Source organism: Mandrillus leucophaeus, unplaced genomic scaffold (genome assembly GCF_000951045.1).
Source record: "Mandrillus leucophaeus isolate KB7577 unplaced genomic scaffold, Mleu.le_1.0 Scaffold711, whole genome shotgun sequence".
Taxonomy (NCBI): Eukaryota; Metazoa; Chordata; class Mammalia; order Primates; family Cercopithecidae; genus Mandrillus; species Mandrillus leucophaeus.
This window is the reverse complement of record NW_012107709.1, coordinates 353168-377150: the sequence shown is the minus strand read 5'-3', so window position 1 is coordinate 377150 and position 23983 is coordinate 353168.

The following is a 23983-nucleotide window of genomic DNA, read 5'->3' as shown; positions in this document are numbered from 1 at the left end:
TTGGTAGAGGGCAAAAAAAGGCATCAGGGGCTGCCGGTGAAAGAACCTCTTAGTGCCAATAAGCAAGGCTTTGCATTTACTTTCAGTTTTGAGCAGCTGACTTCTCAGTTTCAACAACAACAACAACAACAAAAAGACCTCCAGATGTTTAAAGATAACCAAAACTCTATATCCTTATTGCTAATGCCATGAGGGATCCTCTAGCAGCCATAATACCTTTTGGCTGAGGACCTACCTGAGGCTTACTGCCCCCATTGCCATGATAACATCCCTTCCTTCTCCTTCCCATTTAGTGGAAAATGAATCTAAGCACCATTCAGGAGACTGATTTCAATCTTACCTCTCACCATAAAGCCTCAGAACATCCATTAATAGGTAGAACATTGGGGAGATGCTTACTCCCACCACTCTACCACTGGGGTGAGAACATTCACTACCAGATCCTGGAGAGTGAGTTTTCCCATAACCCCTAACCCAGTCTATAGAAAACCTAATCCTTTCCATTCCAGAAATCCATGCCTCTGTTAGCACACCATACTCATTGCCAAAACTAAAAAACTGTACAGAGTTTAGTCTTGTTACCCTAATTTTAAATAACAAGTTATATTCTGTTTGAAGATTTACAATGCTGGAAGACAAAAGACTCCTGGATCAGAGACAAAGGTCTGTATTATTCATGATTAAAACAGGAGCCAGGACATGAGGTTGATTTGCATCAGTTTCGCAGAGGCAAACAAAAGGACTCATTATGGATTCCAGCACTTACAATGGGTTGTGTTACAGGAAATAAAAAAGCAAAATAACTGAAATAAATAATTGACTAGAAGGGCTCAACAGCAGATTTGAGCTGACAGAAGAATCATTGAACTTGAAGAAAGGTCAATTGAGATTATCCAGTCTGAGGAATAGCAAGTAAAGAACAAGGAAGAAAGAACACAGTCTTAGAGATATGTGAGATACCATTAAGCAAATCAGTGTCCAAATAAATTGACAACCTAAAATGAGAGGAGATGAAAGATGGAGCAGGAAATATTTGAAGAAATTGTAACTGAGAATTTCCCCAAATTGAAGGAAAGCATTAATCAAACTTCAAGCAAAATAAGCTCAGAGAGATCCATAACTGAAAATTTCATGCTCAAACTGTCAAAAGACAAAGAGAGAGATCTTGAAAGAACCAAGACAAATATGACTCATCATAGAGAAGAGATCCTAAATAAGATTAGCATCTGACTTCTTATCAGAGACTGTGGATGCCAGAAGGCACTGGGATGCCGTTTTCAAGGTGCAAAAAGAAACAATCAAAACTGTTGACCAAAACTATCCTCCAAAAATGTAAGAGATATAAATATGTTCCCAGATAAAAACTAAGTGAATTGTTTGATAGCAGACTTATTCTACAATAAATACTAAAAAGAGTCCTTCGAATTGAAATGAAAGAGCACTAAACGTAACTGAAATCCACATGATAAAAATAAAGAACACTGGTAAAGCTAATTGCAAGGCTAAATATTAAGGAACGAATAACTGTATCTCTGCTCATAACTAAATTTTGTTTCTGTTTTATCTAAACAATAACATCATAAAGCAAAAATTGTAATAACAATAAACATCATAAAGCAATAATTGATGGACTTAAAATGTTAAAAGATGTAATTTGTATGTTTTATGACAGTAATAGAACAAGGGCAAGATAGGAAAGAATAGTACTGTAGACAAGTTTCATATACTATTGAAATTAAATTCATATTAATTTGAAATACATTCTTTTAAAATGTTAATGTTAATTGGGAACTTCAGGGTCACAACTAAAAAAATACTCAAAAACTACAGTAAAAGAACATGGTACATTTTAATCAAAATAGCACTAACAAAAATACCTATTTAACAACAACAGAAAAGAAAGTAATGGAGAAATAGAGTAACAAAATGACATAAGACATGGAGAAAGCAATAGCTAAATGGCAGATGTAAATTCTACCTTATAAGACATTCATTAAATACTGGTAATCAAACATTCTACTCAAAAGGCAGAAACTAACAGAATAGATTATTTGAATGACCCAATTATATGTCATCTATAAGGATATACTTTAGATTCAAAGACACAAATAGGTTGAAAGTAAGGGATGAAAAAAACATGATGCAAGTGGTAGCCAAAACAAAAAAACAAATAAAAACTGAAATGGCTATAGTAGTATAAGACAAAATAGACTTTAACACAAAAATTGTCACTAGATACAAAGAAGGGCATTTTATAATGATAAAAATGTCAAGCAAAAAGACATAATTAAAAATATGTATGCACCAAACAAAAGAGTTCCAAAATACATAAAGCAAAACAGACAGAATTGAAGGGAAAAACAGACAAATCAACATTCGAATTGGAAACTTCAGTATCCCAATTTCAATAATGAATAGAGCAAGGTAGAAGAACAACAAAGAAATGGAAGGTTTAAAAATACTATAAATCAATTAGACTTAACAGACATGTACAGGAAAAAGTCACTCAACAACAGCAGAGTACACATTCTTTTCAAATGCACATGAATCATTCTCCAGGTAAGCCATATTAAACCAGAAAACAAGTCTCAATAAATTTAAAATGATGAAGCCGGGCAAAGTATATCCTCTGCTCACAATGAAATGAAACTAGAAATCAGTAATAAGAGAAAACTGAAAAATTAACAAATATGTAAAAATAAATGACACACTCCTAAATAATCAATGAATCAAGGTGAAAATCACAAAGACACTTATCAAATATTTTGAGATAAATGGAAATGAATACTGAATGTTATGTGATATATAACAAAACTCATGAGATGTAGGTAAATCAGCATTTAGAGGGAAATACATACTATTAAACCCCAATAATTTAAAAAGAAATAAAATCCTGAAACAATAACCCAAACTTATACCCTAAGAAACTAGAAAGAAAAGAGCAAATAAAATCCAAAGCAGAAAATACAACACCTTTAACAGAAACATCCAGGTACATACATTAGGACTAATCAAGAAAACAACTGGACCAACTGAGAACAAAGAAAAGTAGGGCAGGATGACAGCCCACCCGGGTGTCACACGGAGCCAGAGGAACCTTCCTTGCCCAGGGAAGCAGTGAGTGAATGTGTAACCTGAGGAACCCACACTTCTTCCATGGATATTTGCAACCTTCAGGTCGGGAGATCCCCTTGAGAACCCACTCCACCGGTCCTTCAGTCTGACATACAGAGCTACATGGAGCCTTGGCTGAGCAGCCACTCAGGCACATGTGAAGACCCAGGAGCCTTAGATACATTGACTTTCTGTGCTTCCCAGCAAAAGCAGCTGCAACTTCGGTAAAGCAGGAGGTTAGACCCCCATACAAACCCCTAGGAAAGGGGTTGAATCCAGTGGGCTGAGCAGCAACAGTCTGCAGGCTCTGCTTTCACAGTGTCTCACAGGATAATTGGCATGGAACTCAAGCTAGCCACAGGAAGCAGCATATACCTCCCTTAGATGGAGCTCCCAGCGGGAGGGGTGGGCTGCCTTCTTTGCTGTTTGGGCGACTTAGCTGTTCCGGCCTTTGGGCTGGAGGCAACCAGGGGCTGAAATGGACCCCCAGCACAGCTGTTCTACAAAAATGTGGCCAGACTGCTGTTTTAAGCAGGTCCCCAATCTTGTTTCTTCTCACTGGGTGGGACCTCCCAACTGGGGACTCCAGCTAGCACCGCCAGTGTTTTCCAGTCAACAGAGGTTTCAAGCTTCCCTGTAACAGGAAGAAGAAATTGTGAGGCAGGCCACCATCTTTGCTGTTTGGGCAACTTAGCCATTCTGCTTTTCAGGCTTTGGAGAGTCCAAGACAACCAGGGGCTGCAGTGAACCCCCAGAACACAACCACTCTACAAAAACATGGCCAGATGGCTTTTTTATGCAGGTTTCCCAATTCCATTCCTCCTCACTGGGCAGGACCTCTCAATTGGGATCTCCAGCCACCTCCTGCAGGTGTGTTCAGGCTGGCAACAGATCAGTATCTCCCTGGGATGGAGCCTGCGGAGGGAGAGGCAGGCCGCCATTTTTGCTGCTCTGCAGCCTTCACTGTTGATACCTCCAGGTACTGGAAAATTCATGGTGACTAGGGACTAGAGTGGATCCCCAGTATACTGCAGCAGCCCTACAGAAAAGTGGTGCCTGTTCCCATATCTCCCCACCAGGCAGGTCCTCCAAGCATAGGTCTCCAGTCACCCCCACCAGAGCTATTGAGCCAGTAGTAGCTCTGCAACTCCCTGGACAGGGGCAACTGAAAGCCTTTCTGCCGCTGCCTCTGCAGTGGAACTGTCCTTGCTATCCCCAGACTATTGAAAGAGCAAAGACCCTAAGTGCTTCATTGACATCTCCAACAAGCTGCAGTCAACCCAAGGAGAGGAGGCCAGTCCATCTCCCATGGATACCTCCCCTATTCCCCACTCATCACCAGACAGAGAACCCCCAGCTTGGGCCCACAGTACACACCTTCCATTCCAGGCTGATTGCACTGAGCAATTGCTGATCTGCATCTCTCAGGGGTAGAGCCCCCAGGAAACAAGTAAAACACCCTTGGCCACAGCCACTACTAAAGTTCCTTCCTCTGCTGCCTTCAAGTTGAGGAAGGAACATAAACACACATGCACACCTATATTCACTCCAGCACTACTCACAATAGCAAAGATGTGGAATCAACCTAAATGCCTGTTGATAGTAGACTGGATAAAGAACATGTGGTACACATATACCATGGAATACTATGTAGCCATTAAAAATAAAGATATTATGTTGTTTGCAGGAACATGGATGGAGCCAGAGGCTCCTTTATCCTTAGCAAACTAACACAGGAACAGAAAACCAAATACCACACGTTCTTACTTGTAAGTGGGAGCTACATGATGAGACCTCATGAATGCAAAGCAGGAAACAACAGACATTGGGGTCTACTTGAAGGTGGAGGGTGGGAGGAGGGAGAGGATCTGGAAAAATAACTAATGAGTACCAGGCTTAATGCCTGGAAGATGAAATACTCTGTACAACAAATTCCCATGACATGAGTTTACCTGTATAACAAACCTTCACATATACCCCTGAACCTAAAATAAAAGGCTAAAGAAAAAAAAATCCAAAGAAGCAGACAAATACAGTGGATATAAATGAAATAAAAATTAAAAATAATAGAGAAAATTAACACAATAAAAATTTGGTTCTTTGAAAAATCAGAAAAATTAGCAAGCATTTATTTAGACAGCTCACAAAAAAAGAGAGAACACTCAAATCACCTAAACCAAGAATGAAAGAAGACACAGCAATATCCACCCTGTAGAAATGAAAAGAATTATAAAGGAATACTACAAAAAAGTGTTTGCCAACAAATTAGATAACCTAGACAAAAGGAAAGAATCCTAGAAAAATATAAACTACCAAAACTGACTCATGGTAAAATCTGCATAGACTTCCTACGAAGAAAATCCCAAGATCAGATGGCTTCACTGATGAATTCTAAAACACATTTAATTAACAATTTGTCTGAAATTCTTCCAAAAAATGAAAGAGGAAGGAACACTCCTTAGTGTATTCTTGAGACTAGTTTTACACTGAGGCCAAAATTAGCAGAAACATCACGAGTAAAGAAAATCACAATGTTTCTTAAGAATAAAGATCAAATATCCTTAACAAAATAGTTATAAATCAAATCCAGGTACATATAAACAGGAGTATGCACCATGACAAAGTGTGTCATGGTGCATAATCCAAGGTTATTTAAACATCTGAAAATCAATGCAATATACTATAGCAATAGAATAAAGGAAGGACAAAAACCATATGATCATCTCAATAGATGCAGAAAAGACATTTGGCAAATCCACACTTTTATTATTAAAACCCCTCAATAAATTGGGAATTGAAAGAAACTGCTTCTAGATGCTAAATAGTTCCCATGAAAAATCCATAATTAACGTCATATTTAATAGTGAAAGACTGAATGCTTTCCCCTTAAAATTAGGAAGAAAACAAGTTATCCACTTCTTCCACTTCTATTCAACATTGCACTGGAGGTTTTACTCAACACAATGAGGAAAGAAAGGGAAATAAAAGACATCCAGACTGGAAAAGGAAGAGTAAAAATACTTCTATCTAAAGAAGATACAATTTTCAATATGGAAAATTCTAAGGAATACACAAACACACACACACACACACAACCTATTAGAACTAATAAATCAGTTCAGCAATGTTGCAAGATATTAATATAAGATCAAAATATAAAACTCAAATGAAGTTTCATGAAACAGCAACGAACAATCCCAAAATGAAATTCATGAGACAGTTCCATTTACAATGACATCAAAAACAATAAAATTATTGGGAACAAATTTAACAAAAGAAGTGCAAGATATGTACCCTGATAAATACAAAATACTCTTGAAAAATGTAGAGAAGACTTAATAAATGGACAAACACACTATGTTCATAGACTGGAAGATAATGATGTTAAAATGGTAGTGCCCTCTGTGTTGATCTATAGAGTCAATACAGTCTCAAACTCCCAGATGCCTTTCTGCAGAAATTTAAAAACCAGCACTAAAATTCATATGGATGTGCAAGGCATCCATAATCGCCAAAACAATCTTGAAAAAGATGAACACAATGAGAAGACTCACGTTTCCTGATTTAAAAACTCACTACTGACCTACTGTAACCAGAACAGCATTGTACCCACGTAAAGATAAACATGTAGCTCAATGGAATAGAATTGACATCCCAGAAACCCTTACAGTTATGGTCAATTGATTTTGACAATTCTGCCAAGGCAATTCAATGAGAGAAAAAAGTCTTTAACCACTTACAAATAAAAAGACAACTCATTTTAAAATTGCGCCAATAATTTGAATACTTTTCTAAAGAAGATAAACAAATGATCAATAAGCTCATGAATAGATGGTCAACATCATTAGTTATTGGGGAAAGTGAACCAAAACCACAACGAAAGCAAAAAACAGAAACAGTATCCACTAGGATATTAAATAAAGAAGAAAATGAATAGTGGTTATATAGACAAATAGAAACCTTCATGTATTGTTGGTGAGAAAGTGGTGCAGCCACTTTGCAATACGGCTTAATCATTTCTCAAAACATTAAACACAGAGTTACTATATTACCCAGCAATTCCACTCCTAAATATGTGGGCTTGAAGGTGTCCACACAAACAACTTGTCCACAAATGCTTATAGCACCATTATTCCTAACAGCCAAAAAATGGAAACAACCCGATGTTCAGCAACTCATTAATAGATAAGTAAAATATTGTATATGCATACAATGAAATATTATTTGTGAATTAAACGGAATGAAGTATTAATACATGCTACAGCATGGATGAACCTTAAAAACTTTATGCTAAATGAAACAAGCCAGACACAAAGGTCACATATTATATGATTTCATTTATATGAAATTTCCAGAACAGGCAAGTCCAGGGAGGCAGTAAGTAAACTAGTAGTTTCCTGGTACTAGAGGAGTTGGGAAGAATGGGAGTTGACCACAGGTGGGGTTTTATTTGGTGATGATGAAAATGTTCTAAAATCAGATGGCTACAATGGTTGCACCACTCTATGAATAAACTAAAAAACACTGGATTGTAAGAGTGATTCTGTTGTGTAAGTTATATCTTTTTTTTTTTTTTTTTGAGACAGAGTCTTGCTCTGTCACCAGGCTGAAGTGCAGTGACACGATCTCGGCTCACTGCAACCTCTACCTCCTGAGTTCAAGCAATTCTCGTGTGTCAGCCTCCCGAGTAGCTGGGATTACAGGCACAAGACAGTACACCCAGCTAATTTTTTTGTATTTTTAGTAGAGATGGGTTTCACCATGTTGACCAGGATGTTCTGGATCTCCTGACCTCGTGATCTGCCGGCCTCTGCCTCCTAAAGTGCTGGCATTACAGGCGTGAGCCACCGCACCTGGCATTAAGTTATATCTTAATAAACTGTTGCAAAAACAAACAAACAAAAAACGAACCAGCTCCTGAAACACTACTAAACTATGATAGAAACAGCTTCGTCCCATTGGACAGCAGGTTACCATGGGGTCAGAAGTTACTCTGATGGCTATCAAGTAATAAGGTCAAATGAGCTCAGTAGCAATCCATAGCACCAAATATGGGCTGTACGGTATGTCGTAAGTCTCATTCAGGCTAATCTAGCTACTGTTACAACTGAATGTCTGACCTGCCAGCAACAGAGACCAAGGCTGAGCCTCCAAACCATCCCATCCCTCAAGGAGACCACTTGGCCTCTTGGTGGCAGGTTGAGGATCTATTTTGCACTCAAGTGATCAACTGGAATAGCTCCTGGTACTCCCGTATCCAGTTTTAACTAAATGGGTATGCACAGAAATCATAAGCTGATAAATCATGCTAAACTTGGCTTATGCTCCTCAGAGATGATGATCTGAGTCAACACACCGGACAATCCACCTAAGCCAGCAAATGTGCTCGCTGAGGGGAAGAGGATCTAGAATTGGTGAAGAAGCAGTGAAATGATGCATATAAGTTACTGAAGGGTTTCCCAATTTCAGCACTGTTGACCTTTGCGCTGAATAATTATTTGCTGTGGGGGCTGTTTTGTGCATTGCAGGACATAATGCCTGTAGCAACCTCCAGATATGGCAAACAAAAATTTCTCCAGACATTGGCAAATATCCCTTGGGGGGCAAAATCTTCTGTGATTAAAAACCACCGAGTTACAACCTCAGGAACAATGCAGTAGCAAGGGTTTCAGTTTGTCTGAGTAACCCTCTTCTCTTTTAAGTTTTCCCAAAATGTGTGACCAATCAAAATACTGGAGAAGTTGCACCAGGGTGGATGAACTTGGAGTGAGAAGCAAGTGGATCTGAATAATGCCAAGGATGGACTCTAGTGGGCACTGTTGGTGTCACATCTAGACCAGCTGACTAACAGGTGCACATCCCCTCTCCCCACCCAACGCCCACTCACTCCCATGCTACTGGTTTTATATGATAGCAACTCAAAGCTGCAATCTTCTCTTGAGAATTGACCTCTGCCAAAAATGGGACCTCCCACGCTGGAGAGGACACTCCTGCATACTCCTGCCTCCCTTTAAATGGGACTGATGCTAATGCAATTTGAGCTGCAGAGCTTCCCCAGGAAATCAAACTGAAGCTAGTTTCCAGGCAAAACTCTGTGAGCTTATTTCCTCTGCCCACTCTCCTACATCCCTCTCTCCTCCTAAAAGTACTTAACCATGAACCACTTGACCACTAATCTTCATCTTAGGCTCTGCTTCCTAGGACAAAAACAAGCACTTATTTACTGTCTATTATACTCAAGCACTTAACTGAGATTTTTTCTTACTTGATCTCATTTAATCCTCTGGGTAAGAGGTAGATGTTATTAATCCAGATTTATCCTGTTTTGCAAATGAGGAAAGAGCCTCTAAGAAGTGAGAGGTGTCCAAAGTTTCACCCAAAAGTTGCAGAGCCACCACTGGAATCCAGTTTGCATGACTTCTAACCAATACGCTAGCATCTCTTTTCAGTTGAAAGGTACTGAAGATTATATTTATAGTCCTTCTTGGAGGGACTGCTCCTCTTCTTGCCAGAGGATTTCCACAGTGTGTAAAAGACTGTTACTTTCCATTTTATGACTCAGTTCACACAAGTTTAGTGTTGGAAACATTCATTAAATGTTGAGAGCTCCATTTCTTAGTATCAAATGATATGTCCTCAGGCAAGAGAGTATTTCTCAATTCCTATAAGAGCTCATATGCTCTCTGGTTCTCAAGTGAGGAAGGGGAGTTTGACATTCAGTATTAGCTTCTATTTTTAAGGAACAGGGGAGGATAATATGTGAAATTTCTCTCAAATGACTCTTACAATGGAAAATAAAAATAAATAAATGATGGTAAATTGTGTCAACATCTGATATTACAATCTCTTTTACTTAATTATGTAAATAAGAACTTGAAAATACTATGCATTGTGCATAAATCCTCTGGCAGTTGAGTTAGAGTCAAGTGAATTATAAACTTGAAAACATAAGTTCTAAGAGATTATCTCTAGGCTATTTAGGTGTTTTGGTGTTGATGAATATAGTTATTTTAGGTAAAAAGTAATGTAACACACTTTTGCTTTAGTGAGAATGTGTGTCTTATTGTACATTTAAAGCAAAGACAGGCTAGTAAACATTATCATACTACTTTGGGGGTAGCTTTGCATTTTGATTGAAATGCCACCAAGAGATACAGTTTCTTCAAGTAGAAGGATATTTTGTTATTGGTGGCAGAGTTCTGGATTTTTTTAACTCATTTCTGATGTGGTGACTATTTTTAGCATTAGATGCAATATAATTGGTGAGGAATTATACAGCAGAAAATCAAAGTCAGTACAGATTTTCCCCAATTCTAAGACCAATTTGTTTTGAGGAAAATGGTGTTTTTTTTTAGGAGTAGCAATTTTCCAGATTTTCACATATTTTCTTACTAGATAACAGGTACTTTTTCCATGGGCCACAGTACAGGCCTGTGAGACCAAACATTGATGTAATATACATGATATGGTTTGACTGTGTCTCCACCCAAACCTCATCTTGAATTGTAGCTCCCACAATTCCCACGTGTCATGGGAGGGACCCAGTGGGAGATAACTGAATCATGGGGGTGGGTCTTTCCTGTGCTGTTCTCGTGAGAGTGAATAAGTCCCACGAGATCTGAGGGTTTTATAAGGGGGAGTTTCCCTGAACAAATTCTCTCTCTTGCCTGCCACCAATGTAAGACACGCCTTTCACCTTCCACCATGATTGTGAGGTCTCCCCAGCCATGTGGAACTATGAGTCCATTAAACCTCTTTTTCTTTATAAATTACCCAGTCTTGGATATGTCTTTATCAGCAGTGTGAAAAATGGACTAATACAATATATAATCACAAGAGTGGAGGGAAAGGATTAATTTCAGGTAAAAAATAATTTTTAAACAGCCAATTTCTACTTGGCTGGAGGTTTCTCAATGTCCTTCCTCCTCCTCTTTCCCTCCTCCTCCCAGTTTACCACACATACTTCAGAGTTACTGCTACCAGACATCACAATGTTCAGTTAGTGTCTTCCTATCCCCGCTGGCTACAAGAATTTCCAAACCCTCATCCATGAAAAATAAAAACCCCATCACCAGCCAACGAGACCTGAAAATATGAAAGGGCGACCTGTACTCCTTCCAGAATTCCTGATAATTTGAACAAAAAAGCAAAGAAATAATTTAGATCTATAAACAATTTGAAACTTTTAGATTAATGCATTATAAGGTATGGTTGTACATAGAAAATGGAGGATGATAGAGTGGGAAAGAAAATACACAAAACTAGTTTAACTTGAGCAAGTTGGTCTAGGAGACTAGACACCTCGTCAAAACCACCTATTCCGACTTATTTCTCCTCATAATGTCTGACATTTTTACCAGCACCTCCCTTTTCCCAATGACTGAACCTGAAACTGCACTAGTTAATTGACACCAAGAGTACCTCAAAAAATTTTTGAGACTATTTTTGATACCTTAAATCATGGCTCTGTAATTTACTAACTATATTCTTTGAGCAAAGTCTTTAAAGAATTTGCACTCCAATGTTCTTCTCCATAAAATAGTTTTTTGTAGAGATGTGAGATAATAGAACTAGTAAGCCTAACACAGTTCCAGACAAAGTGTAGTTTCAACGAGTTTTGTCTGCCTGAAGTGTGTGTTTGCTTTAAATCATTCACAACTTATTGTGAATTAATTTAATCAGAATGCTTTCTTCTCTAATGTATATCTTTCCTGAATAAATAGGAGTTTGGGTGCATGAGGGGAAAGCTTAATGTGCCCAGAACAGCAAGGTGTCAGTATCAGTATTTATGCCTGAAGGGTAGAGGAGAGTTGCCCATAGAGATAGGGAGGTAGGCAGAATGGAGTTACAGGGCAGCAACGGAAAATTACACTATTTTTGACTTTTGAGACTAGAAAGGGAGAGCAAATACATTCCTTCTATTCTCTCCCCACTTAAAATCCTTCTGCAACCAGAATCTAATATTTGGATATCTCATTGGTATAATTCTTCAGATACATTATGAATTACACAACTTTTTCTGAGTAATTTCGTAATGACTTATCTGAAATGTTCTTTTGATAGAAAACAAAAGCATTCTTTCTTACAAATATCTGTTTCCCTAATGAAATTTTGATGCACAACCTGTTTGTAATTGGAGACTGTAATTAAACTAGCACCCGATTAATATCTGTAATCTCCAATGCTGATCCCATTTGGCGATATTCTCTGCCATGCACATTAATAGATTAGTTCTACTTTGAAAGAGTGCATACCTTCCATTGATCACTTTTGAGATTAGTTTTGACTTAGATTCACTAGAACTCATTTCTAAACCATGAAGATACTTGGTTACACTCAAGATATTTGTTTAGCTCAAGAACAGCTTCCTTGTATTTTTCAAATTATTGACTCTGCCTTCAGAATCTGAGTGCTAGAAAGAGTGGTCCAAATATGACCACCAACATGTCTTCAGGAATACTCGAGAAAATTAAAACACACACATTCACCATTCCTCATTTTTTCTGAGGCCAAAGCTGAAGAAAAAGGAGTAAGCAGATTCCATGTCTTTATAACTGCTTTATTTCTGGGGAGAACCTTTACTCCTTACATCGTCCGCCAACATGTTGAGAATAAGAGTTCAATATTTCAGGTCCACTGTCCATCCTCTCCATCACACATTATCATATGATAGGGTGTTATATGAAATCATCAGTATCTGACAACTCATTTCAATTTAGAGATGTCTTCTTTGAAATTCCTCCCTGCGTAAGGTTTTCCTCTTTGCTCCTTCTTTGTTTCTGTCAAGAATCCATTTATATGAAGAATATTTGGCAGTGTTCATGTAATGTTGCAAATTCATTTGGTAATGGCACAAATTTCATGGAAAAACTACTGGAAAAACAAGCAAAGTGCAATCATTTAGTGTCATTGCAGTGATAAGATCCATGGAGTGTAAAAAGGAAAAATAATCATTGCACCAAGCCCATCAGAACACTTAGTGAGACTCCCTGAGACTCTGCAGAGCAAGAGTACAATGATGGTCATAGTCATGGTCAATGGAAACATTCTCTTCCCCGGGAATGATCGAACATGACATAAATTGGACATGCTGTTTTTTCAAATATAAAATAAACTTGAAGAAAATTGGGTATTTTCATTGTTCTCTTAAGCACTAAAAACTGTGCAAAATAGGAATATCAGAGATTAGTATAGCAATTCTGATTTTTGAAAGGATTTTTAAAAGGATAGTCCATGGAATATACTAAATAGAAAATGATACTGATGATATGAATTTATTTTTATTTTCCACAATAAACTATTTTAAACAGGATGCCTAGCAGCTTGGCATGCTGCCAATATTTGACAAAGTGACAAATCAAATGGCACTAATAGGTAGAAATTTCGAATCTTATACTAGAGGAAAATAGCTCTGAAAAAAAAAAGTCCCTGTAAGTGAAAAAAGGGGAACATGAACAAAAAATAAAGGAATCCTTAGAAAAACAAGTACTGGAAAATATAGGTATAAATCTTGCCAAAGCCCAAAGCGAACAGCCTCAATCTGAAAAAATAGCAGTTCAACACTTTAGAGCAGCATCAACAGGAAAAAGTCTGGTGTGGACCACACTATTAACACTCAGATTCTAGTCTGTTACCTCTTAGTTCTGCTTTGGTCCCCAACAAAACAGTTCTATTTGTTCATTCATTCATTTATTCAGTTGTCGTCTGTTTATATATCAGGATTGTGTTAGGCACCAAGAATGCTGTTGTAAATAAGAAAAAATACAACAGTGAAAGAGACAAATAGGGAGATGCAAGACTAGTCACTCATGCTACACTGGGAATAAATATATGATGCTATGGTAGATCATAGAAGGAGTATAAACTCTAGGCTTGGGCTGTCAGAATGCTTTTTTAAAGAAAAATCAGAAAGAATAGTCCAAGTATATAAAAACACATGTGTAAAGGTCCAAAGGATGGAGACAGAGGTAGAGAGAGAGAGAGAGAGAGTTGGAGAGAGAGAGAGAGATGAAAGAAGTATATAATGGCCAGAGTTTTACATTTCATAATAGTCACAGAAAAGGCAATAGAAGCAAGCAGTGACAGGATAGTTTGGAATACTTTAACTGTAAATCTCAGAAACCAATTTCAACCAACTTAAACAAGAAAGGAAAAAGAGGAATTATTGGAAGTATGTTGGTATATCTCATGCATAAATTGTACAATCATACTATGGGAAAAGAAGGAATATACCTGGGTCTCAAACAACTAAAAGGAGAATTAAATATCATCAAAACTATCTTTTGCTCTCATCGCTGCTTTTGCTGTCTGTTGGCTTCATTATTCTCATGGCTTTGGCCCAGTCACAGAAAACAGGCACCAATAGCTCTTGAGTTTTATATCTAGGATTCAACCTTCAGAGAATGAAATAGATTATCTTTCTTAGTTTCAGCTTCAGAAATTTGAGGAAAGGGCTGGGCGCGGTGGCTCACACCTGTAATCCCAGCACTTTGGGAGGCTGAGGTGCGCAGATCACGAGGTCAAAAGATCAAGACCAGCCTGGCCAACATAGCGAAACCCCATCTCTACTAAAAATACAAAAATCACCTGGGCGTGGTGGCGCATGCCTGTAATCCCAGGTCCTTGGGAGGCTGAGGAGGAGAACTGCTTGAACCGGGAGGCTGAGGTTGCAGTGAGCCAAGATCCTGCCACTGCATTCCAGCCTGGGTGACAGAGTGAGACTCCATCTCAAAAAAAAGAAAAAAGAAAAGAAATTTGAGGAAAGTATGCTAATACAATTATTATTTTTCTTCTTTAGTTCACTCTTCTATGTGCCAGGCATTATTTGGTGTGCTAGGTACATGTGATGAACAAGACAGGTAAACCCACACTCTCACAGAGTCCACATTTTAGTGGGATAAAAGAGGCAGTAAACAAGCAAACAAATGAATGCATGAACAACACAATTGTACTTAGTGCTAAGTGTCAATAAAGAAATAAAACAGAAAGGTGATAAAATGATTGTGTGGATAAGAGAGAGGAAAAGTGATGGGTATCACCAAGGAGGTGATATTTGAAATGAACTCCAGTCAGCTTGAGATAATATCAAGGGGCAGTGAGTTTTAGGGAAAGGAAGCAGCAAATGTTGAACTCCAAAAGAGAAAACAGATTTCACTTGTTCAAGAAACAAAAAGAAGGTCAGTTAAGTCCAGTGAATGAAGAGAAGGGTGATAGGATATTGGGCTGAGACAAAATCAGGAGCCAGAAGATGTACGATGTATGAGCCTTATAAAATCAATTTTATTCTAAGTGAACTAGAAAATCATAATTGGTGACAGGATGGGGAGAAAGAGTCAAAGCAGGGATATCAATTATAAAGCTCTGGCAGTGATTTCGGCAAAAGACATCGGGTGACTTGGACTATAATAACAGCAGTGGAGGTGGGGAGAAGTGGGACAGATTTGCAAAATATTTGGGGGATAAGACCAAAAGAGCTTGGTGATGGATTGGATGTAAGAAAGTAAAGACGAGAGAAAATTCCCAGGGTTGAAGCTTAAGTAAGCAACTGGATGGTTAATGAGACCATTTACTAAGATGGAAAACTCCAGAAGAACAGGGTAATGTTTAGAGAGTGGGCTGCATGAGCCGGCGTGAAGAGGCAGGAATTATTCTTGGCTATGTTAGGTTAGGTTGTAATACCCATTACACATTCAAGACAGTTATTAAAGATTCAGATAGATACACCCCTGGGAAATAACACCTGTAAACATTCACATTTTCCTACTCTTCTTATGTCTCAATGGATAGTAACTATATCAATTGGGGTAAAGCGGGGCAACGATTTTCAGAAGAAGGATAGGAAGATGGCAGATAAACATGCCAAGTACAAATGTATACACACACACATGCGTGCGCACATGCACACATATTGTGGCTCTATAGCTATCTGTATCTATGCATCTGTATATAAATTCAGTTTGGGCCATGGCAGGAAAATAGCTCACGGTGGAAGCAAAAGGAGAGGCTGCACACACTAGAGTAAGGGAAGTGTGTGACTGGGTCACGCTACATGCCCCTTCTAATAGCATTGGAGTCAGCGATTCACCCTTAACTCAGAAGCTGTCAGCAGTAATGGGGGGAAGGGTTAGATGAAATAAACATGTATTGAACACATACTATGAGCTCAATTGGATGCATACCCTTACCCACGCAACTACAGGTGACTGAGTTTAAAAGTTCAGTCTTTCATTGAGCTTTTAAAATATATCCTCTCATCCAAAACAAAAAACAAAAAACAAAAAAACTTGCCAAAAAAGATGGTTACCATTTTAAATCCTGAGGACTTGTCAGGAATGTCCTACACAGTCAACTCTTTCTGCCTCATCCACCAAGAACATTCATCATTCTGACAAGATGTCTCTGTCTTTCAGAACATCCCTGCAGGAGGTTGTCAACTTTTAAAAATGGTGCCCTAAATAGAAGGGGGGAAAGTAGCTAATGTGCTTGTTTTCATGGATTAGAGTTCATGGAAAAACTCTGGACTCCTCCCCAAACATCACTGAGAACTGGTGTGACATGCAATTCATCCTGGCTCCTGTTATTTTCAAAAACATTGCTCTTCCTTAGAAATCTCTTTAATGAATGCTTGCTCCCTGGGCTGATTATCCTCTCCCCTGGCAATCCTTTTTGCATTTGTGTAATTTAGTTAAAGGACATATGTTAACTATCTACATTTGTGCTTAATACATAATAGATGTTCAGCTGACAGTAGCAAATTGGGAAACTTGTGTGGTTAGTGTCATTTTCTTAGATTTTAAAATGTGAGTTTTATAAAAACTGATTCCCCAATCACATATCATATGCTCTATGCTATGTCATAATTGTTGGCAATTTATCCTTTCTGCCTATTTTGTTAATCACTTTTTCCAAAGCTTTCCTGAAACGACCCATTGTGGTAAGCCACATACATCTATTTTGCAGACATTAATCCCCACTGCCTCATTCAATACCATACCAGAGATGGTGCTGAAATTATCTTTTTACCTGAAAGGAGCCAGGAAAAAATTAGTTATTTCCTTTTACATTTTGTAAGAAGTGGCCAGGCATGTTGGCTCACGCCTATAATCCCAGCACTTTGGGAGGCTGAGGCAGGCGGATTGTGAGGTCAGGAGTTCAAGACCAGCCTGACCAACATGGTGAAACCCCTTCTCTACTAAAAATACAAAAATAAGCTGGGCATGGTGTCACATGCCTATAATCCCAGCTACTGAGGAGCCTGAGGCAGGAGAATTGCTTGAACCCAGGAGGTGGAGGTTGCAGTGAGCCGAGATCATGCATCTGCACTCCATCCTGGGTGACAGAGCAAGACTCTGTCTCAAAAAAAAAAAAAAAAAATTGTAAGAAGTATTTTTTTCTTATAGTAAGGATATGATTTCTAGTAATATTTTGGAATAGAATTCTGTCTTTTCCATTTACAGGAGCTTTTATCAGTCCACCATAAGAAAGACAGAAAACATAAAGCAGTAAAACCTGGAGTCCACTGCATGTCAGTCCTCTTCTTTTTGAGGCGTGGAGCCCAGTTCTCCTGGCCCCTACCCTTAAGAGTGAGCAAACTCATCAAAGCGCCACAGGACATAGCATAGCCTGTCTTTTGACAGATGGGTGCCTGAGAAAGTTGTACTTTTAAAGCTGTATTTACATTACAAAGCCATAACTTGTATTTTGACAGCCAGGGTTTGTAGCAGTTCACTTTAGTTGTCACATTAAGAGTTCATTTTTGACCCGACAGTCTGTGCCAATATTTGCTTGTGTCAAGTTTGACTTGTCAAAGTGGAAACTATATCAAAACTCCATAACACAAGTGACAGCAATTAACCCAACTAAAACAAAAATTTCAACTTGTAATGCATTTTGCTCATATAAATGTGTATAAATAAAATATCCTTTGAAAAAATAGTCAGACAATAATGAATAAAATGGGATTTAGCAAGATTCAGGCATAGAAAGGATGAACCAGGTATATTATGTAAATGTTTTTCCAAAATAAGAATTCCTTGAATAAATTAAGTGGCTAGCTGATTGAAGGATATTTTAAAGAATTTTGCTACTTGGATTTGTGCACATTTATAATAATAAACACATTTAATTTGTGTGAATTCCATGCATCTAGACTTATGGCAAATCTACATCAAAAGTTTGCATTCCACCACAAAAAACAAACAACTGAGAAATCTATAGGCATAGTTGCAGACATGTTTTAAGGAAGCAGTAATAAGATATTTAACTTTTCACTTTAAATATTTCACTTTAAAAATTTCATTCTGCAACATTTGAATTAGGTGCTTCTGCTGATAAGTGACTTCTCTTACAGGGAATGAAAATGAACTGAGGTTTGGAATCAACCATGATTCATAACCATGATTTGCTCACAGATAAGCAAAAACAACCAAGTTGCTTTTATAATTAGGCCACTAGGTAAGACAGTATTTGAGGATTAAAACTGAAAGCTCATAGAAGGAGCCAGGTCTCCTTCCTTTAGAGAATGAATTTGAATGAGTAGTTAACAAATACATAAATGCTATGTAGAGGTGCTGTTTTTCTTGTTTTTGTTTTCTCTAGATAGCTTTCATTCTTAGATGAGCATGGATAACAATAACTCCCTAAATTTTCCTTGACCAACCATTACAGTTCTTCACCAAGGACACAAAGAGGAAAATTAACTCAAAGAATGTTAATTAAATTTGGTCATTGAGAATTTATGCATCAAAAACAGACAATCAATATGCCAAAAAACAGAAATGGAATCACAAATTATAGGAGTGCAGCAATTGAGAATTGACATAACCGTGAGAGAGGCTAATTATCAGCAGAAGCAGCTAATTCAAATACTGCAGAATGACACTTTTCCTGTAGTTTATAGACTGGCACATTTATGTTACAAGTCACCAAAAAATAACATGTTTATTAAAGTAAAAAGTTAAATATATTATTACAGATTCTTTAGTATAATGGTTTGGTAACTATGGCTTACATATTTATACAGCTTGGATATAAAGAAAAAAGAGAATACATTTTATATATTTCTGTAGGAAAAACTGTTAAAATAATTAGAATTAAGTGTAAAAAAGATAAGGAATAATCTAAGAGAAAAATATCATTTTAGAAGTCTATTCAATTATATAGAATTATATTCTATTTTATGACATATATGTATTCTATTACAATCACATTTTATATAAGTGGTTTTCAAAACATGCCATAAGTTTTTCTCTTATGTCATAGAATGAATATACTCCAGTGTGAGATACACAGTATCCCAACACACAATCTCTAGGCCCTGGGTCGTATTGTGTTGCATCTGAGTGTGCTTTGAAATTATACAGTTTGAGTCCAAATCCTGATTCTGCTACTTATCTTGTACAACTTTGGACAATGTCCTTAAAACTGTCTGTACTTGATTTTTTTAATCTGTAAAAGGGGAATAATAATATTACATACCTCACAGCATTGTTGGAGAGGTTAAATAATTAATGCATTAAAGAGTTTAGAACTATTTGAACATTAAGTACTCAATGGTGCCATTATCTTACAGAAATAGCTGGGTGTTATTTTCACAGAATAAAGGAATGACCAAAAATTTTAACGTACATGTAATGCCTAGAAACACAGCTTATGTCACAATCCTTTTGGTAATATTTGATCAGTTTTTTTATGGTAGTTTCACACTGTAACTCTTTAATTAGACACTGTAGAATGCAATATTTGACCGGTTATTTCTGCCTATGGTTTTTAGAGTCCTAAGCATAAAAGTGTCCTGCAGAAATTCCTCCTTTGTTTAATAGAGGTATCAGTAGAAAGGAAAAAGTCCCTGTGTCAAAACACAATTAATAATCCTTTAACAGATACACGGGTCATACTGGTCACAAAATAATTCTAAAGTGTCGGGTTCAGAAATCAGATGGAACCCCTTAATTTTATAAGTGAGGAAAAAGAATTAGAGAGATTAAATAGCCTGCCCAGAGTCACTCAGCTGGTTAGTAGGAGGCAGTGTGTCACAGTTTATTAGGAACATTTTATCACTAACTGGGTGACCTCCAGCAAATTATTCAACTTCTCTGAGTCCCCTTGTCTTCATTGGTATAATGAGTAAAACCAACCAATATGGTTGTTGGAAAGATTAGAATAATACACTGCACAGGTAACATTCGAGCAAGCTTCCATGCAGCCCCATGCCCTCTTGTGATCCAGAGAGGAAAAGAGGAGTGTCCTCTGCCAGATAGACAAATAAATGAGTGCACATTATCGTAATTGCAGAAAAGGAATGCTGCAAGCTGTCAGTGAAGAACTGGGAGGTAAAGTTGCTCTAGTGGTTTAGAGATCACCAAAAAACGAGAACTTTTTGTAGCCTTTCAACAGATGTTTATTGGGCACTCACTTCCAGGTGCCAGCTACTGTTCTAGGCACTGGCAATACAGCAGTGAAGAAAACAAAAATTCTGCCCTATGGAGCTTGCCCTTTAGTAGGGGAGGAGATAGAGATCGTAAGCAAATAACTAAATAATGTGTTGAATTGTGGTAAGTGCTCTATAAAAACAAGGTAAAGAAAGGGGTAAAAAGTTACTGTGTATAGAGAGGAGGGTGTGATGAATTCTAAATGAGATGGTCAAGGATGAGTGAGGAACATAAAGTTTCTTGAGTAAACCACTTTAGAAGTCATTGCTTCACAATGTAGGGAAAACATCTCAGGAAGATGTAAAAAGCTCTGATTTCTCATGTATTTAGAGTTTTATCTATAAAGATGTTTATCCAAGCTTTGTTTTATGATAGCAAGACAATGTAAATAATGTAAAGCCGCAAATAAAGAGTGTGATTCTTCATAACACCATGTTAATGTTTTTACATTATGTCATATTTAAATTACATATGTATCCTTTCTGTCTTATTGAAGGCATTTGGAAGAGTTTGGTTTCTGGAAATTTTTTTTTTTTTTTTTTTTTTTTTTGACAGAGTCTTCCTTTGTAACCCAGGCTGGAGTGCAGTGGTGCAATCTCGGCTTAAGGGAGGAGACCACCCCTCATATCATCTTATGCCCAATTTCTGCCTCCAAGGAAAGAAGAAGTAAAAACTAAAAGGCAGAAATGAAATTCGCAGGCAGACAGCCCGGCGCCACACCCTGGGCCTGGTAGTTAAAGATCAACCCCTGACCTAATCGGTTCTGTTATCTGTAATCGGTTCTGTTATCTGTAGATTACAGACATTGTATAGAAATGCACTGTGAAAATCCCTACCTTGTTTTATTCCGATCTAATTACCGGTGCATGCAGCCCCCAGTCACGTACCCCCTGTTTGCTCAATCACAACCCTCTCATGAGCACCCCCTTAGAGTTGTGAGCCCTTAAAAGGGACAGGAATTGCTCTCTTGGGGAGCTTGGCTCTTGAGACAGGAGTCTTGCCGATGCTCCCCAGTCGAATAAACCCCTTTCTTCTTTAACTCAGTGTCTGAGGAGTTTTGTCTGCCGCTCGTCCTGCTACAGGCTCACTACAACCTCTGTCTCCCGAGTACAAGCAATTATCCTGCCTCAACCTACCCGAGTAGCTGGGATTACAGGCACCCACCACCACACCTGGCTAATTTTTGTATTTTTGGTAGAGATGGTGTTTCACCATGTTGGCCAGGCTGATCTCAAACTCCTGACCTCAAGTGATCCACCTGCCTCAGCTTCCCACAGTACTGGGATTACAGGCGTGAGCTACTATGCCCAGCCTAGAACTTTTCAGTCTAATATTTTAAATATTTTAATTGTAATAACTTAACTTCAAAACAATACTTGTTTCTGGTAGAAAATGTAAGAAAATAATGCAAGTATTTTTAAACAATCGAAGTATGTATGAAAAAAATCACACAACCTTTTAATGTTCTGTGATGGAAAAATAACCCATGGTTATGTGCCACATCCATAGATTTGAAGCCATATGTAACTTACACTCCTGAGTTCTTAAGTACATGTTTCTCATATTAGAAAAGAACAGAATGGTATTCCATAAAATGTTGATAGCATTTCTGTTATGAAGGTGCGATAGAGATTTTTATTTTTTAAAAAAATCTTATCTTCTTAAATTTTTCTACGAGAAAGAAGTGTTGTTTTGAGGTGAAAAAAAAGTTATTGCAATTAAAATTTTAAACTGAAAAGTTCCAGACACCAAAACCCTTCCAAACGCCTTGGATAAGACCTAAAACTGAATTATATCTAAACATGATATAACTTAAAAAGAACATTAGCCCAGTGTTATGAAGAATCGACAATTTAAAATTATGTTGACAGGCCAGAAGAAGGGCTAAAGATAGGCCAGAAGAAGGGCTAAAGATATCAAGATGAATGTTATTAAAAATTAATGTAGGCTGGACATAGTGGCTCACTCCTGTAATCCCAACACTTTGGAGGCTGAGGTGGGTGGACTGCCTGAGGTCAGGAGTTCGAGACCAGTCTGGCCAACATGGTGAAACCCTGTCTCGACTAAAAATACAAAAAAATTAGCTAGACATGGTGGCGTGCGCCTGTAATCCCAGCTACTCGGGAGACTGAGGTAGGGAATTGCTTGAACCAGGGAGGTGGAGGTTGCAATGAGCTGAGATCGTACCACTGCACTCCAGCCTGGGTAACAGAGCAAGACTCAGTCTCAAAATATATATACACACACATATATATAAAACATATATAACAAAATATATATATAACCTATATATATATAACCTCTCTATATAATTTTATATATATAAAAACCCATTTGGATTTTTTGAAATATCAATTAAAGAATTACAAAGCTGAGGATTCCATCTTGACAACAGCACATGCAAAGAAAAACCTGAGGGTATTAACGACCACAAGCTCGACGTGAGTTTCTAGTGGACGCAGTTGCCTGGGAACTAATGAATACTTACATTCATTAATAGGATTCTGGGGCCAGCACAGGAGACATAATTGTCCTACTGTGGTGTATATCAGCCAGATAAAATTGGGTCCCCAAATAGGCCCAACACACTGCATGTTGCTTTTCTCCTTCACAGCACTAGTCACAATTGCAAATCATTAATTTATGCAACGGCTTGCTTAACATCTTTTCTCTCTGCAGGTCTGGAAGTTCCCTGAGGATAGGGACTGTGCCTTTATTGTTTACTGTTTTATCTCCAGTGTCTAGCATAGGCTGTCACAAAATATTGCAGCTTGTTGTTTTGAGTATTGTTCAGTTCCAGTAGCCTCATTTATTTATTCTATTTAACAACACTTAGATGGTGTTTATATGTGCCAAGCATGAGTCTAAGTCTTATAGATATTGACTCATTACTCTTTACTACAACTATGTGAGGGAGGTAGAAGAGATCACTGCGATACAGAGAGATTAAAAACTGTATCCAAGCTGGTCAGTGGTGGAAGTAAAAATCTGAACCTAGGTACCCCACACTCTGCTCATACTCCAAAATAAAACTTTAAAAATTAGATTCCACCTATATGAGGCTGACCAGAAAACGAAGACTGAGAAATATCATATTTGAAATGTTTGAAAGAAATGGACCTATTTGGCTAAAAGCAAACCAAAAACAGAGATAATATGGTCATTTGACTTCAAATTTAGAAGAGCTTCCACGTAAAACAGAAATGACTAAAATTAATGAAGTCTCCTGTGTTCAGTCTGAACCTGCATCCTGATTTGCTGAGTCAGTCCCGGTTTGTGCCTACTGTTCCAACACAATTGTTATTAGAATCCTCTTCATTCATAAAAATGTTCTAATTTGGATAATCGATTATTATATGGTCACCAAATTCATGGCGTAAAAGATAACACATTTTTAGCACATTTGACCATCACAAAAGTCCTGTGTAGTTGGTATTAAT